The sequence below is a fragment of the Primulina eburnea genome, chromosome 13, assembly GCF_022965805.1.
Source record: "Primulina eburnea isolate SZY01 chromosome 13, ASM2296580v1, whole genome shotgun sequence".
Classification (NCBI taxonomy): Eukaryota; Viridiplantae; Streptophyta; class Magnoliopsida; order Lamiales; family Gesneriaceae; genus Primulina; species Primulina eburnea.
Window position 1 is genome coordinate 22,649,720 of NC_133113.1, and position 6,428 is coordinate 22,656,147.

Below are 6,428 nucleotides of genomic sequence, written 5' to 3' on the forward strand. Positions count from 1 at the left end.
CATGTAAGAATAAACATCGAGGTGTACATAGATGATATCTTGATCAATTCTCGAAAAGATATGGTTTATTCCCGGATCTTGAGGAGACATTCTCAACTCTTAGAGAACATGGGGTGAAATTGAACCCCAAAAAATGTACATTTGGGGTGAAGAGAGAAGTTTCTTGGGTTCATGGTGATAGAGAGAGGAATCGAGGTCCGAAAAAGGTTAAGGCCATTCTGGAGATGGTCTCTCTTAAATATATTCAGAATGTCCAGTGGCTTACATGGAGGATTGTTGCCCTATCCAAATTTATTTTCAGGTCGGCACATCGTAGTTATCCTTTCTTTCAGATGTTGAGGAAGTCCCAAAAGTTCGGATGCTATGATAAGGGAGAGAAAGCCTTCAGAGATTTGAAATGCCATCTGGCCAGCCTGCTAGTCTTGATAATGTCCAAACATGGGGAAAAATTGTGGGTGTATGTGAGGCCCGGGGCTGAAGAGGGCGGGGGGTGATCACTAGTGCCATGAGGTGGCACGGACAATGAGCGGCTCCTGGCAGGCTTCTAGGTGGAGGGAACATGAATGAACCGTTCTTACACCGGAAGGAGGGAGCTTCCGAGACTATTTAATGTAATGGACTGTACAATTGAAGAGGGCTTAAAATATTTGGTTGGTACTACTCATATCACGAAGGTGCATATTCTTTTCAGTAGCTCATCACATAAGAACTCCACAGTTAAGCGTGCTTGACTTGGGGCAATTTTGGGATGGGTGACCTCCTGGGAAGTTTCTTAGGGTGCGTGTGAGTGAGGACATAAGCACGCTGGAAAGACTCGTCTTGATACAGTGAGGACAGTCGTCAAATCTGGGGTGTTACAAGGTGGTATCAGAGCCGACCTCTCCGAGTACGGTGTGGTTCGGGGACGAACCAAGCGGAAGCTGGTGGGCATGTGAGGCCCGGGGCCGAAGAGGGCGGGGGGTGATCGCGGGTGCCATGAGGTGGCACGGACAATGAGCGGCTCCTGGCAGGCTTCTAGGTGGAAGGAACATGAATAAACCGTTCTTACACTGGAAGGAGAGGGATTCCGAGATTGTTCAATGTAATGGACTGTACAGTTGAAGAGGGCTTAAAAGATTTGATTGGTACTACTCATATCACGAAGGTGTATCTTCTTTTCGGTCATCACATAAGAACTCTAAAGTTAAGCGTGCTTGACTTGGGGCAATTTCGGGATGGGTGACCTCCTGGGAAGTTTCCCAGGGTGCGTGTGAGTGAGGACATAAGCACGCTGGAAAGACCCGTCTTGATACAGTGAGGACAGTCGTCGAATCTGGGGAGTTACAGGTGCCCGGGGCCGAAGAGGGCGGGGAGTGATCGCCGGTGCCATGAGGTGGCACGGACAATGAGCGGCTCTTGGGAGGCTTCTAGGTGGAGGGAACATGAATGAACCGTTCTTACACCGGAAGGAGAGGGATTCCGAGACTGTTTAATGTAATGGACTGTACAGTTGAAGAGGGCTTAAAAGATTTGATTGATACTACTCATATCACGAAGGTGCATCTTCTTTTCGGTAGCTCATCACATAAGAACTCCAAAGTTAAGCGTGCTTGACTTGGGACAATTTTGGGATGGGTGACCTCCTGGGAAGTTTCCTAGGGTGCGTGTGAGTGAGGACATAAGCACGCTGGAAAGACTCGTCTTGATACAGTGAGGACAGTCGTCAAATCTGGGGCGTTACAGTGTATCTGTCTGCAACTGAGGACATTGTTAGCTTAGGATTGGTCTGGGAGGAAAGATCTGACCAAAAACCTGTTTACCATGTTAGCCATGCCCTCAAGGGACCCGAGTTGAGGAATACCGAAATGGAAAAATTGGCCCTAGTTATTGCGATTAGAAAGTTGAGGCCTTATTTCAAGACGACTTGTGGATGGCTCATCTGCTTGAATACATCTTGATCACACAGTTACCCGAGGAAATTGGCCACTCTCAGAAGATCTAAAGGCAAGCCTCTCGATTTGTTGTACTAAGTTGAGCCTCATACCGTGATCTTACCAGTGCCCAATGTTTAAATGAATGACCGAGGAAGAGGCCAATATGTACTCAAAGCAATTCATGAGGGATGATGTGTAGATCATGTCGGGGCGTGATGTTATATAGAAAAACATTGTTGGCAGGATTTTGGTGGCCTAACATGAACTCAGAATCTATACAGGTGGTGCGACCATGTGAAGAGTTCCAGCTGCATGGGAACTACCATCATAGCCCAACCTCATTCATGAGGCTTGTCCAAACAACTTGTCCTTTTGATCAATGAGGTTTAGATATTATGGGACATTTTCCCATAGTTTCGACCCATAAAAAATTTTTGCTGGTAGTTGTGGATTATTTCTTTAAGTGGATAGAGGCTGAATCCCTATCTAAAATCACAAAAAGAAGAGGTACTAAAAATCTTGTGAAAAAATAGTGTGTCAGTTTGGATTACCAAGGAAGCTGATGTCTGACAATGACCAAAAGTTTCTGGGACACAAAATGATAGCCTGATGTAATGAGATGAAGATTGCACGATCTTTTACCTCGATTTCCTCTCCACAAACTCATGCAAAGTGAAGTCACCAATTGTACCATATTACTAAACTAAAGATCCATATCATAACTACATTTTTTCTTTTAAACAAGCAATTTATTCAACATATCCTTGTTTTTATGTTAAAGTCAAATACAATAAATGTTTGCTCGAAATATTATTTAAATATATCTGTTTGGGCTAAAAATAATTAATTATGGAAGCCCAATTTAATGTTGAAGCCCAATTAAATTATATAAGCCCATAACAGATTAATTCTTATCGATTCAAACTGATCACAACGTGAGAGGAAAGAAATGGAGATCGTGCAAAGGTAATGGGAAAGATCATGGGCTCATGGGGGAGTGGAGAGAAACGGCACAGCACGCTGGGAAGAAAAAGAGATCGGCACACAGAAAAACAGACAACTCAACTACACAGACAAATCTGCAATTACTCTCTGCAAAATTTTCAGTCTTTCATGCACTAGTTTTCAAGCGTTCCAATTATTTCTAGCATTCTAGATCTTACCGCTTTAGATTTCAGAAACTTTATATTTTATATTTCTATGTCTTGTAAATTTCTACAGTTTATTGAAAATATAAACGATGTCAGAGATTTATTCCTCAAATTCCAATAGTTTTCTTCATTTTGACGTTATAGTGTTTTAGGAGATTAGAACCGACGGTCAAATTTAGAATTCACTGTCGCTTGAATTTTTAGAAGTTAGATTTTTATCATTTTACACAAATTGGTGCATTTTCGCACCTGGCACGCCCGCAACACCAAATATTGTGCAAACATATTTTTGGCACGCCCGGTGGGACCATCACTATGCCGCCAAGAAGGAAAGAAAACGTCAATCCAGGAGAGGGGGAGTCTCAACCAAGCAAGGAAGAGGTTCACGCTCCGCTGACCGAACAGTCGGCTGCTGAAGAACCGACCAGGGAGTTGGATTTGCATCCAAATAATGTTCCAGAGGTGTACGCTCATATTTCAAACCGTTTGGTTGAAGAGTTGATTGCGATGAAAATTGATGAAATATCACAAGCATTGTCCAAGGCTGTGTCTGATTGCTTAAAGTCAGTATTGGGTAAACCGAACCAGTCAGCCAACAAAGAGCAGAATGTAAATAAAAAAGAAGGGAACCAAGGAAGCAAACAAGTCCAAGGAAGTAATCAATTCACTGAACTCGACCAGGGAGCGGGACATTCAATGGCTGGCGATGCTCGCCGCCCAGAGTTCGCACTCCCAAACCAACAGGAAGAAAGGTACACACCTTCACTTAACAGGGAAGAAACTTTAGGTGGAAGAGTTCGGCCATATCCACGTACAGATGGAGTGGGGAGTTCGAAACAACCTGTTAACCAAGTCCATGCGATTACTAATCCTTTGTATCAACCAAGAATGTATGATGATATACCACACTTGGGTTATCAGGGAGTTGATGGAAGTTTTCAAGGATGGAATGCTGGTTACAGTACATGGGCTCAGACTCGGGGGGCAAACTATTATCACCATCTGCTCCCGAACAGAAATGCAGCAGTGATCGATCCTGATGTGGTGAGAGAAACTGTTCAAGAGCTATATGGGCCGGCCTTCCGCCCAAAATTTCTCAAGCCATACCCCGACTACGTAGATGTCAACAATCCATTTCCCAAAGGTTACAAGGTACCAGATTTCAGCCTATTTTCTGGAGAAAATAGTCAATCTAGCCTTGAACACATTGCAAGGTTCACTATAAGGTGTGGGGAGCTGGAAAACTTGGAAAACTTTACTAATTTGAAGCTGAGATTGTTCCCAAATACCCTTACTGGCACAGGATTTTCGTGGTATGCAACACTTCCCCGAAACTCAATCTTAAGTTGGCAAGATATGGAGAAGAAATTCCATATTCAGTTTTACCGAACTGAGCATGAGGTGTGCATCGCTGATTTGTCAAGGATGTCTCAGAAGAAAGAAGAAACAATTGATATGTTCATTGATAGGTTTAAGAAAACAAAGAACATGTGCAAGGTGTTTCTGCCAGAGACTGAGTTTGTCAAAATAGCCCAAAAGGGGCTAGACTTTGAGCTCCAGAAGAATTTTCAAGGTATGGAATTCAGAGATTTTTTTGAACTTGCAGCAAAGGTTGGGGAGTACGAGAAACTATTGACAGAGGAGTCGGCTAAGAAGAAAACAACAGTGAGCTCTTATTACCAAGAGGTAGAAGAGATTGCCCTGGCCGAGATTCGATCGAACGGCTCGTGCATAGTCCCTTTACTCAAGAGAAAATCCACAGAGTTAGATAGGAAGGGCACCACCCAACCTCCTAAGGACATGCAGTACACATTTGATGTTTCCAAGACAGACGACATATTTGATTTTCTGGTTAAAGAAAAATTCATCACTATTCCACCCGATCATCAAATGCCTGCTAAAGACGATTTGAAAAGTCAAGAATACTGTAAGTATCATGACTCATATAATCATTCCACTAAATTGTGTTGGGCTTTCAAAAATATTTTGCAGGACAGAATTAACCATGGAATCTTGAAGTTCCCTAACAAACATGATTCCATGGCAGTGGATGATGATTCTTTTCTCCCAGTAGCTTCTGTTCATGTGAATGTGACAGATTTGAAGAATCTTCTCAAGGAGAAAAGAAGCCGGTCCTTTGTAGTGAAAGACCTAATAATTAAGAAATGTTGGATCCCAAATGGTCAACTGTTTGAAGCTAATGGAAGGAATAGTACTGATCGAGTAAGAACAGTTCAACAGCATTTCCCTAGAAATATTGGTGAATCCGCGGCCTATCGGCCGAGGAACCAACATTTCTTCGAGAGACCAGTGCATGAGAATCAAGGGTTCAGAGGGGAGTCATCTTGCAATCAATACCAAAGATACTCGAACAAGAGAGATACATATGGAGTAGAGCCGCGACAGATGGAAATCAAGAAAAAGTCAGCTGACCAAGATAGAGAGCGGCGCGTGGATGAAATATCAAAAGGAAAAATGATTGAGAGCAGGAGAGAAAGGCCCAGATACGTCCTTCCAGCTAGAGGGGAGTTCAGTGAGTCTTGGAGGATGGCCCAACACAAAACGTTCCCTAGGCCACCGACTAAGACTCAAAAGAGACGGCTATTGAGAGAAAGAGCTATTGCAAGGAGAGAAGAGTCAGCTAAATTGAGAAAAAAACCCACAATTGATAGTCCAGTCATCAGAGATCAGGTGGGGAGTAAATCCAAGTTTGGAAGATCGGCTACTGAGGATAAGTTAGTAGACGCTGATGACGATCTGTTAAGTGAGGAGGACGATCAAAGAGAAAAAACAATCAATTTTTACGTTGGAGAGTTTCACATCACTGTGGATTGTGCCACAGGAGTAGTGATACTACCTCAGAGATTTAAGATGATGGAAGAAGATGATGGGGAGTTGATGTCCCAAGAATCAGTGCAAAAGAAAGAGCATGACGATAAACTCCCTGAAGGGAGTTCAAAAGTGATTATCAAGGAGGGTCACCGAAACAAGCCTCAGCAGGTGATACTTGAAAAGCCTACACCGGCCATGACCAAGCACATAAGGCCGTTGTACATCAAAGCCCACTTGAATGGAAAGCCAGTGTCTAGAGTGTTGATTGACAATGGCTCAGCGGTAAACGTTCTCCCAGTAAGAATGTTGAAAAGTCTGGGCAAAAATGAGGAAGACTTGATTCCTTCAGAAGTTTCGGTTGCTGCATTTACAGGGGAAACTACCAAGACCATTGGGGTACTCCCCGCTGATGTTACTGTGGGGAGTATGTCATCTTTATGTGCATTCTTCGTGGTAAACTCCTCCGCCAACTTCCAAGCGTTGTTAGGCAGAGATTGGATCCATGCAAACCAGTGCATACCATCCTCAATGC